Below are 11,493 nucleotides of genomic sequence, written 5' to 3'. Positions count from 1 at the left end.
TGATCAGTGGGGGCAGTTGACAAAGTGTGTCCTTGGTAAGGAAAAGCATCATGGTTATGCAAAAACAGGGCAGAAGCAACTGGAGTGCAGGGTTCATCTCGACAAACTGTCAGCCATTCCTGACCGCATGTTTTAGGATTCGTCCAATCACATTTAAGAGCAGTCGCCAAGTCAATGGCTTGATGCCTTCAAATGGTGGCACAGGTGAAATTTATCAAGTGCTGTGCTTGTTACCAGAAGAACCAGCAAGTATAACCAACTGTATTTAATATATATTTGGGTCTATATAAGAAATATAACCAAAATGCTTCTCAGAAGTGAGGATGGAGAGCTTTATTTTGGACATGTCATCTGAAGAGGCCAGTAAATGAAAAAGGACATCATTTGGTAAAGTAGAGGTTTATCAAGAACAAGTGAAACCCTAAAGGACATAGATCAGCGAGAAGCAGCCATGGGCTGGCACATGCATGGGGATGGTGCAGGCGTGGGCACTGCTTCCTTTGGTTATACCCGGTCCTCCCAGAGGGGATTTACCTGAGGCACAGTTTTCTATTGGCTCTTTCAGAACCCACCTACTTTTTGAACTCATTTCACCTCCAGCTTTTATTTAAATCATTTAGTAAATCAGAAACACTGCCAACATTCTAACAACTCTTCCAGTGCTATTTTATGTCTACTTAATTCAAATTTCGCTAGATTCTCAGGCTCATTAAGGAAGGAGCTGAGGAGAAGGGTGTACCTGGTACAGGACCACATTCCAGCCGAGCACAAAATAACTCTGTTGAAAGCACGAAGTTGGTAACTAACGTAGTATAGCTTTGAAGACCCTTTTAGATTCCTTTCCATTTAGTTCCTTTCGGTAGAATATCGAAGAATCACCTGGGGCTCTTGTTAAAATAGATTTGGATCTAGTAAATCTGGGGTGGATATGCAAATTGTCCCGTAGTGATATCAAACCAGAATGAAGCAGTTCAAAGTCCCACTCTAAATATAAAGCCCTGCTCAAATTGCACGTCAGTTAAGATTTCTTATTACTGTGAGCTCAAGAGTTTCAAATGAAAAATAACCAGAGGGAATGAATGCTTCACAATACGTCTGACTGCAGGCACATGATCTGCTCCTGGTGAAGGTTTTAAGATGAACTGTTGGCTTGTTCCCGGGACTGACCCTCTCCCCCACTTGGTGAAGTTTCTCCACGTTTCCAGTCAGTTCGGTTAGGCAGGTTTTAAGGCTGGCTGTGTCATGTGAACTCATTGCTTTTGACCTAGAATGGCTTACTCTCCAAATAGGTCACAGAGAACTAGAAAAGAGAATCAAATTCTAACAAGCCAACCTAGCCACAGACATGCACTGAGCATGTGGATTTTAATACCGACGGTCCTCCGAACACACAGGTTTGGGGTCTATTGCCTCTGTTACTGATAATCGTAATCTCATGTTAGATCTGTTCCGGTTTCAGGATGCGGTTGTAAATCAAACTAAGTTTCTCTTAAGTCACCCATTGGGTTTCACAGGGTTCATACAGACTGAGGTTAGTTCCCTGCTGAGGACAAGCTACTAGCTACAAATGAGCATGCAACCAGGATACATGGAGTTAATCCTAAGCAGGTCCCTAACCCTTACTGCATCCAGCTCCTCCCCAAGGAGGGTAAAGTGAAGGCAAAAAGCATAATAACTATGCAACTTGAGGAATACAGCTTATCTCCAAGGAATAATAAATGCAAAATTAGATACAGGTAATTTAGGCAAATTACCTGAATTTTATCCAGCTGGGCCATACAATCACGCTGTGGGCTTTGATGCTGATGAGGTGGTCTAGTGTGCCCGCAGAGGTCCATGTAGCCGGCATCTTTGTGTCTACCTCGGCGGCCCTTGTCGATTGCTGCTCCCAAAAAAGGGTGCAGAACAACTCTCCTCGACTTTTCCTTCTCAATTTTCTCTAATAGACCTGGCATGTGTCTAAGAAATGTATCATGACTGTACAACTCCTCTTGATGTGACTGACCTATTGAACTGTGTGCCAATAAGACTATTTTAAAAAGAAGGGTAGATACGTTGGTAGCTTTAAGAAAGTACATCCCACCGCCCAAGAGTTGATTCCAACTCCCCACCAGCCTGCCGCACAGAGTCGAGCTGCTCCCTTGGGTTCCCAAGGGTGTACATCTCTACAAGAGCAGACTGCCTCACCTTTCTCCCTCAGAGCCACTGATGGGCTCGAACTACTGACTTTTGGTTAGTAGTCCATCACTTATACCACACTACTACCAGAACGCCTTAAAGCAACCATACATAATAGTTTAATTATAATTGCATACATGAGCCATATTAGGTATCAGGCACCGTCTAAAGAGCCCGTTAAGGTCAGACAAACAAAAGCTCACTGCCATTGAGTCAATTCTGACATGTAGCAATGCTATAGGACAGAGTGAGATTGTTCCTATGGGTTTCCAAGACTCATCTTCTCTCACAGAGCAGCTGGTAGGTTCACAAAACCCACTCTGCCACTAAAATACCCTTTCCTAAACAGGGCTGCTGTTGATTACATTCAGTTTGCAGGTGGGGAACCTGAGCCATGGAGAGGTTGAGCATTTCACCCAGGATTACACAACCTGGAAGTAGGAAAGCCAGAATTCAAATCCAGGCCCCTGTGCCTCCAACGTTTGTTCTTCTGATACTAATGCCATCCAAAGGTAGAGACAAATCAATCATTTTGTTACGTTTGGGTATCAGAAGACTTGATTTGCTTTTTATAATTCCTATTTTAAATGTTCCTTTTCTTCCTCTTCATCCTCAACTGAAAACTAACCTAAACAAATTAGGGATTCTTGGACATCAGTGCAATGGTTTTATTCCCGGCTGTAATAGTCACTTAATTATTTCCAAATGTTGCCATGATAGTGGTGTGGAGTATACAGCATATAAAATCCCAATCACTTCCTTATCTCTTTTGGTTAACTCACACATCCTTAATGCCAGGATGCTTAGATCCCGAGCTCCTGATTACCTCCCCTCGAGTGCCCTCCACACCATCATAATCTCTCTTACCCAAAGCAGATCTACAGAACGGGACCCAGGTGTGTGCTGAGCGCAGGAGCATCAAACTTTGTAAACAAGATACAGTGATAGCAGGGATGTGACACTGCGGCCAGCCAGAACCGTCCAGAACTTTAAATGAGCGGCTCTTGTGCCAGATAACCCTCTCCTGCACCAGTGAGGTTATTTTTTTAAAAGCTAAATAAAGAAATGTCTGTTTATTCCTTATATTACTCAACCTATGGGAATAATTTAGTCTAGATTTTGCTAATGAGTATATTGACCATTTTTCTCTGTGTGCCAGTTTGTAAGCATGTACTCTACTGAAAAATAGCTTGTCTAGGGTGGTGCTAAAAGCTTGAGCCTCACGGCCCACCACAATCTAGAACATGGTGCTTCACTGTCAGACACAACGATATCATGAAGATGATGCCAAAGGCCTTGCTGAAAGCAACACATTCATTTCTGTCATCAGTCTTGCATTTATATTTGGTTCCATTGGGTCTTACAACCCAACCAGGGATGGGGCAAAGGCCAGGTATTACAATTGGTCCTGCCTATTGCTTGCTAAGTGATTAAAAAAAAGTTTTGTTTATTTCATGGACCTACAATTCACATCTCATACATTTCCATAGTTCAGTCACATTCATAGGAGTTGTGCAAGCATCACTACAGTCAATTCCAGGATGTTGCTTCCTCCTTGTACTTATTGTTAAGTGATTACAAATCATTTATACATATAAATTGTTGTTGTTGAGAACTAAGAACTGCTAAGCGTTCTTAAACCATCTGAACAAGAATTGCCCCCGCAATTTTTGCTGGGACAAATTACAAGCTAGTTGACCTTGGAGAGGGATTGAGCGCCACTCGCTCCTGGACATTGGTCCAAACTCAGCAGCAATCGAGATTGCCTCTGCCATAATGAGATGGAACTTCTTATGACCTGGAGATGCGAAGTTCCCTAGATGCCAACCATCTGCCAGCATCTTTCCTAAACTCAGGCTTCTGGTCCAACTTTCCCATAACCGCCCCCCAGCGCCCCGCCCCCTCCAACCAAAGTGTTGACTTTATAAAGAAAATGGCAGCAGCAAAGGGCTGTCTAGTTTTGTTTTCTACTTGTCTGTTACACCTTCTCCTCTGACCCCACATCTTGGCCCTTTTCTGTCCATCTTTTTGCTCAGAACTGGAATTAACTCTTCAAGCTCCATTCTTTCCCACATCTCAGCTTATTCAGGCTTTTTTGACTCATTAGTGTGATTCTACTGTATTCATTCAAGGTTGTGGCTCCTCCTGTCTCCCAGTTTTTCAATTTATAGAAATCTGACTTCACCGAACTTGCAAATCACATTGCTCTTTAAAGGGCAAGTTACAAATTACTTAAAAGCTATGACAAATAATTATGTTAAAAAAATTAAGTTGTGCGCTAATTAGGGAATTTGCGTAGTTACCTAAAGTTGTGGTATAAGCCAGCTGCTTATGCAAAGCACCGAGACCTGGAGAATTCCCCTTGAAGTGTTCATGGACTGTGTGAATGCTGTAGTATGCCTTGGCTTTTCAAATGAAGACACAAGATCAAGTACATTGATAGTGCCCTTGACAAGCTTCTAAGGTCGGTGGGGAGCTCTCAGGTGCCAATTAGGACTTGGCGCAAAATCAGAGCCCCGGAAATGTTTGAGAAAAGCAAATGCACACGGGCTGCCCAGGGTCAGGCTATTCTTAAGAAAAATGATGAGACATCATGTGTGATGTGTTTACATGTTGGAGCAACTTTTTCTTTATCCAGAAGGTCGGTGGAGAGACAGTTTAGCAGGCAGCTGGGTCGTTCACTTGTCTGTCAGCTTGTTGTACTGTGGTGGCTGTGTCATGCTGCAGGTTATACCACTGGTATTTCAAGTACCCATGAGATTGCCCATGGCAGGCAGCTCCCACCAATGCTTCCAGACTGAGCCAGCCTGGGAAGAAGCTTTGATGATCTACATCCGGAAATGGACCCCCACAGAAGATTGCCCCGTGCAGTGCTGGAAAACGAGCTGGCAGGCACTCAGATTACATAATGACTACACCACGAATCCAAACATGCCAACGAGCATGAGGAAGACAGAGGACTGGGCACTGATTTTGTTTGGTGCACGCGGGCTCTTCATGAACCAGAGCGGCCTCGATGCCAGCTACCAGCAGCAGCAGGCGTGGTTCAGTCAGTGAGCCTTCAGAGCTATTGCTGCCTGTGGTATATTGAACACCCGGGTAACTCAATTTGGGTGTTCATTTTCTGCAAGAGTCCAGCGATTGCAATGATTTTAAAGCTAATATGTAGGGAGATAACTATGTGTTGTTGTTGTTGTTGTTGTTGTTAGGTGCCGTTGAGCCTTTGCCCAACAGAATGAAGCCTCCTGGTCCTGCTCCATCCTCACAATCGTTCTGCCACTGCAGCCACTGCCTCCATCCATCTTGCCAAGTGCCTTCCTCTTTTTCGCAGTCCCTCTACTATTATCTATGAAGGGGATGAACATTCTAAGCCAGCTTCTTCTGAACCACTGCCCCTTCTTTGTGGTTTCAATGTAGTAACTAGTCAGAGTGTCCCATAAATGCCTAACAAGTCATTCACTTGCTTGCTGACTGTTAATTAGAAAATAAGCTCCAAGTCGCAGGTGGTAATGCTTTCTAGCCCCTTAGCCAGCACCTTCCTTTCAGAATTCACGTCCTCTGTGAAGCCAGCCTCCTCACCAGCTGGGGGCCAGTTACTCTGACCCTTCTGGAGGTGACATCAGAACCCCCAGACAGCAGCAACTCCAGGGGCTGGTCAGCGAGCGGCCCACAGTGACGCCCACAGTGACACATGTGTTCCTGTGGGTCTGTGCCTCCCTCACACAGGCCTGCTGTGGTGGCTCACTGCGGGCCGGCATTGGGCCATTTCTCTGGAGTTTGTTCCGTGGCTTAGAAGCTGTGCTGGGTAACTTCCACAGGGTAGCTCACCGGACCCAGTGTTTCTGTGTAACGACAAGAAATGCAACCTCGTCATCTGTGGAGTCTGATTGTGCGTGGCCCTGTGAGAGGTGCTGGGCCAGTCTTCCTCAGCTCAGCAGGGCAAGGCTGAGGATGTTGGAGGGATGCAGATGAGGAAGCGGTCACCAAGCAAGGTGAAGGGCTTGTCCCCTACCCCCTGCAGCAGACACCAGACAAGACTTGCTCACCCTTCTTTCTCACCAGCACACTTCCCCCAGTCCCACCCTCACCCGTCAGAAAATGATGCTTCAAAGTGGCAAAGCTTCTGAAGACCCCTGGAGATGCTCATTGACTTCTGAAGCCACATTGTCTTAGCAGCCAATGCTCCACCGGAAGGTGGTGGGGTTTGCAACCTCTGTGGTGAAGAAAACAGCGAGCATCTCTGCGCCTCGTAGACCAGACAAGTTGCTATTGAGGCGGCACTGACTCAGGGCTTGTAGCTGAGTCTTCAGCTGTAGATGACCAGTCCTCTGGGCAGACCGGAGCCACCAAATTCTCAGATAGCAGTTGAGCATGGTCACCTTGGCACTCAGAGACTCCTCCTGCCTCATACACGTGAGTTGTTGGTACTTCTTTCCTTCCATGTTTACCCAGACTCAGTGCATGCCCTGCTCCCCGAAAATCTCAATTACAAGGAACAATGGAGACATCACCTGGAAATGTGGTCCCCTGGCCACAGCACGTACAGTCTTCCTTGGTCCTGATGATAAGCTTCACTTCTACTCCCAAGGCAGCTGGGAGTTCAGCCCACACGGCAGGCTTCCCGGGAGCTCTGGTTTCTCTTTGCCGTCTCATCTTTCAGCTTTATCTGAGTGGCTCTCCCTTCAGGTAACTCCAGCAGTGAATCTCCCTGCCAACCTCTCCTTGCTTGGCCTGAGGTGACTCCTCTGCCTCCTCCTTATTTCCTCACCCCCCGAGACACCTCTGTGAGGTGAGTCCCCATGTGGTTCCGGGATTCAGAGCCAAGGGGACAGCGCCGTCAGCATCATGGGCAAGGCCTTGGCCAGGAACAATGCAAAAAGGATGTTTCTGGGCTGGACTCATGACTAGACGCCACCAACGGCCACTCCTGCCACCCTAGGGAAGGAAAACTGGGAAGAAGTGCTGCCTCTCCCCTCTTGCATTCAGTCTTCAGAGCAGGACAGACCCATGTGTGATGTCTCTCAGTTGCACAAGCCACAGTTAAGGCCCTCAGCGGCCAGCCCAATGGTCGGAGGGTTGAGTCCACCCAGAGGTGCTTAGGAAGAAAGATTTGGCAACCTACTTTCAAACAAGTGCACTGCGTGGCTGCATGAAAGGCCACATAAAATTGAACATTTCTGAGCTTGTTCAAGTCACTCAAATCCACACCCCTCCCCGTCCTCAAGGGGCGTTCTCCCTCAGTTGGATGACTCCGACTGGTTGGAGTGTGACTACTCCAAGGGGTTTCGGCGTCGCATTCTTTGAAAGTAGGTTGCCAGATCTGTCTTCCTAGGCACCTCTGGTGGACTCAGATGTCCATCTTTTGGGTTAGGAGCGGAGGACATGAACTGTTGGCACCACCCCGGGATGCTTAGTGGGTCATCAAACCAAAAACCATACGCATTGCCGTGGAGTCAATTCTGACTCATGACGAAGCGAGCGTCCCTCTGCGCTTCTGAGACCGTGCCTGTTCCCTGGGTTAGAACGCCCAGTCGCTCTCCTCACTGCCAACCCTGGGGATTGCAGCCCGACATGTAACCGCTACACCGCCAGGGCTCCTTACACCCGTGCTTCTCAAACTTCCTGAGGCCGCGGCCCTTTCATACAGTTCCTCACATGGTGGTGACCCCCAACCAGAAAATTATTTTCGTTGCTACTTCATAACTGTAATTGTGCTAGTTACAAATTGGGCGACCCCTGTGAAAGGGTAGTCTGACTCCCAAAGGGGTCTCTAGCCCCAGGTTGAGAACCGCTGTCTTGGAGGGTGACAGAGGACCCAAATGGGCCCATGGCAGCACACACTGTGAGTGGTATTTCTACCGAGAGAGGAGAACAAGGAAACGATTTCACACCTCTTAGCAGCCAGTCTTCTGCTGCTCTAAACCCGGTAGCGTCATCTGTATCTGCATCTGTGCTGTGCGGTCCTAACCGGAGCCCAGCCGGCCGCTCACCTTTGCCCTCCCTTTCCCTTTAGCTCGCTGTGCCTCATCTGGAGTCATAGCACCGTGAACAGATGCGAGTCTCCCTCTGTTGTTGCCATCACAGAGTAAGCTCCTCGTGTCTTCTCTTTCCCCGTGACGTTACGTGAACTGCCTGTCCCCGCTTTCAGTGCTGCTCCCCTGAGAGCCGAGGGCCGAGTTGAGGACAGGTCATACCTTATGACCCAGTTAACTTTAGGCTGGCCACATAATGGGCTGGCCCAAGGGAGAGCATGACAGAGTTGGCGGGATCGGGTAAGGGGCTGATCCGCCCAAGGTGTCCTGTGACTCAGACCTGGTCTGATCCATCTCCACGCACTCTCCGCTGAGGCAGTGGGATCCTGGCCGGAGTGGAGTATGCGGTCACTTTTCTTTATAAGGCAATTTCTTCTCCATAACACTGGATTCGCAAGTCAGCCTTGATTCCAGGGTATGCTTAGATGCAGAAAATATGTGGGGAAAAATTTTTTTTTGCTCGATTGGAAAGCCTGTTTAGAATGTATCAGATGGCACTTTTTTTCAACTCACATTTTCTTGCCTTTATTTAAAAAAACAAACAAACACATAACAAAAACTTCATAGGCACACATGTGGAAGCCCCAAGAACCGAAAGTGATGAACGGAGCGATACCATGGTGTGTACCTGTACAATGGAAGAAGGAAGGCCATTCCAATCCTCAGGCACACCAAGGGCACACCTGGGAGACATCATTCCGAGGGCAACACGGCAGATGCAGAAGGCAATGTTGTGTGATTCAACGTATACTTGGTGTAGACAAATCTATAATGATGGGAAGTCAGTGGCTACCAGGGTCACTGGTCTCAGAGAGGCAGGGGTGAGAAGATACTTGCTTAAGGGGTTTGCTTTTCTGTTGGGGGGTGACGAAAATGTTTTAGAGTTTGATATATTTTCATAACCGTTAAAAATTAGAACAAAGAAAGCAAGCACAGAAAAGCACACGCAGGTCTACTATGCACATATTATGACCCCAGGCCCATGTTAGGAACTGGGGACAGTGCTGAGCAAAGGGGCTAAGCCACCCCCACCTCTAGCCCACTTGGTCTGCCTTTGTCCTGGAGCATCTGACGCTCTGTCAGAATGTCTAGCGAACCTCTGGGGTCAGATTCAGTATGGCAGTGAGTATCAGAAACCGAGCAGCAGTGCTGGGAGCCAGGTGCAGGGCAGCTCTGGCCCAAGTGCCAAAGGGAGGCCCTTGGGGACTCAGTGGTACCTCTGCTCCCAGGGGTCCTGAGGGATCTGGAAGCCTGCCCATCACCCCCAGCCCCTTGGAGGAGCTCCCCTGGCCCCGGGTGGCAGTCAGGGCTTCCCCTGTCAATCAGCCAGAGAAAACCGGACTCAGTGCCCTGGAGTCTGTTCTGACTGATAGCAGCCGGACAGGATGGGACAGAACTGCCCCTGTGGATTTCCGAGACTGGCACTCTTTATGGGCGCAGAAACCCTTAGCTCATCAGCGTGGCTGATGATAAATCAACCAGCAGAGATACATTGAGCCCGGCCCTTGAGTGCATGCCTTCACACCCTCTCTAACACTCTGCTCCGCCAGCACTGGCTTGCTTAACAGGCACAGAGTTTCCGTTTGGGGTGATGGAATCCTTTGGGAAATAGATAGGGGCGATGGCTGTATTACGTGATGAACGTGCTTCATGCCACTGACCTGTGCACTTAAAATGATTACTTGTAAACCTTGGCCATTTTAACTCAACCCAGTTGACTGACAACAAACATGGTGAAAAAGGAAACGTCTCAATTCCCTGTTAGTCTCACATGGTAAGGAGTTTCTGTCTGGCCTGAGAGCTTCCTGGCTCTGCCTAGTCTCCTGTATGCTGCCCTTTCCCCAGCAGCCAAAAGGAGCAATGGGCCGGCATCCAGACACCTGCTTCCAAGCGTTTCATCCCTCCAGCGCTTCCTCATCCTGCTAGGCCAGGGGACTTTGTATCCAGGTAGCGTCTCCTACAGCGAACTCTCCAAACCCGCACTGAGAAAGTGCCCTTCCAGATGGAGCACACACCTTCCACCTCCAAAAAGAGACATGGGGATGGATGGAATGCGCCACAATCCCCGTGGGAGCTTCTGCTCTTCCTCATTTCTGTGTGCTCATCTGCTCTGATTGGCTAATCCACTCACGGCAACGGGGCTGCATGAGCCACCTTGATGCTCTGTAGTCCCGGCTGCTTTGACCCCACTGGCCACCCTGTGCTCAGTGAGGCCAGGCACTTGCCCAGTCCTGGGCACCCCGTGGCAGGGCCAGACTTGACTCTTACCAGGGGCCTCCCAGGTGCTCTAGGGCAGAGGCAGGCAGGGTGGGCAGGGTCGCACTCTGGCCGGAGAGGTGCAGATGGAGGTGGGGAAACATGGTACCCTGTGCTCAGCACTGTGACCAGTTCCCAACCAGGCCAGGGCTCGCAATACAGGCTTGGTAACTCCACAGGTGTTTTCTGTTGGTTTGTTTTTGCTTGCTTTATTGGTTCAAATTTTTAATTAATATGAAAACACATAGAGCTAATTCCCAAACATTTTCATCACTCCCAAAAGAAATCTGTGCCCCTTGAGTAGAAAGACGAGGCTTTATACCCCCAGGAAGAGTTTTGATCTCAGAAACCCACACGGGAATTCTCCTCTGTCTTAACACGTCCAGGTGCATTGGAATCAAGCCCATGACAGTGAAATGCGAGTCTTGAATTGTACCATCTTTGCAGGCGTGCCCCACAGGTGAAACGAACTCAGTGCGGTGCTCTCCTCTGCTCATTTTGATATTCCTGTGAGCTCTTAGGCCTCCCTGGGGGAGCACACCTCCCTCTGGTTCTCCCTCCCACCATGTGCATGTTGTTGCTGTTCCCAGGGTGATGTGCTGCTGTTTGTACCCGGGGTAAACTCTGCTTCTCACTGTCACACCATGGCAGCTGGCGCTCTGCTCCAAATCAGCTCTCTTTGCTATTCAGAACAATGTTGTGGAGTGTTGTGTGTACATATTTCCCCCCTTTAATTTTTATTAATTTAATATTTTTAATTGGAGTTAATACATATATCATTCCATAGTTCAGTCATGTCAAGCAATATTGTACAGTTGCTACCACAATCAGTTTCCAAACATTCGTTTCCTTCCTGGACTCCTTCATATCATCTCCCTTTTACTGGCACGACACCGTGCCCCCCCTCCCCCCAACTATACTCCCCCAACCCTGAAACCTTTATTCTACTTGCTGTTCATCAAGCCTGCATTTCCTATACTGAAAAACAGGAAAACATATAACATAACTTCAAGAGGGTGACCCACAA

The 11,493-nt window shown here is 48.2% G+C and overlaps 1 protein-coding gene across 1 annotated transcript in view; it reads left to right on the top strand.

The window, feature by feature from the left end:
- The window catches only part of DAPK1 (death associated protein kinase 1), a 232,822-nt gene that overhangs the window by 99,202 nt on the left and 122,127 nt on the right, over nt 1–11,493 (top strand). The gene's annotated exons all lie outside the window — the stretch shown is intronic.

The sequence above is a fragment of the Echinops telfairi genome, unplaced genomic scaffold (assembly GCF_000313985.2).
Source record: "Echinops telfairi isolate 266 unplaced genomic scaffold, ASM31398v2 ScPeMD7_27;HRSCAF=92, whole genome shotgun sequence".
NCBI lineage: Eukaryota > Metazoa > Chordata > Mammalia > Afrosoricida > Tenrecidae > Echinops > Echinops telfairi.
The sequence above is the reverse complement of the archived record's forward strand: the minus strand, read 5'-3'. Positions and strand labels throughout refer to the sequence as shown.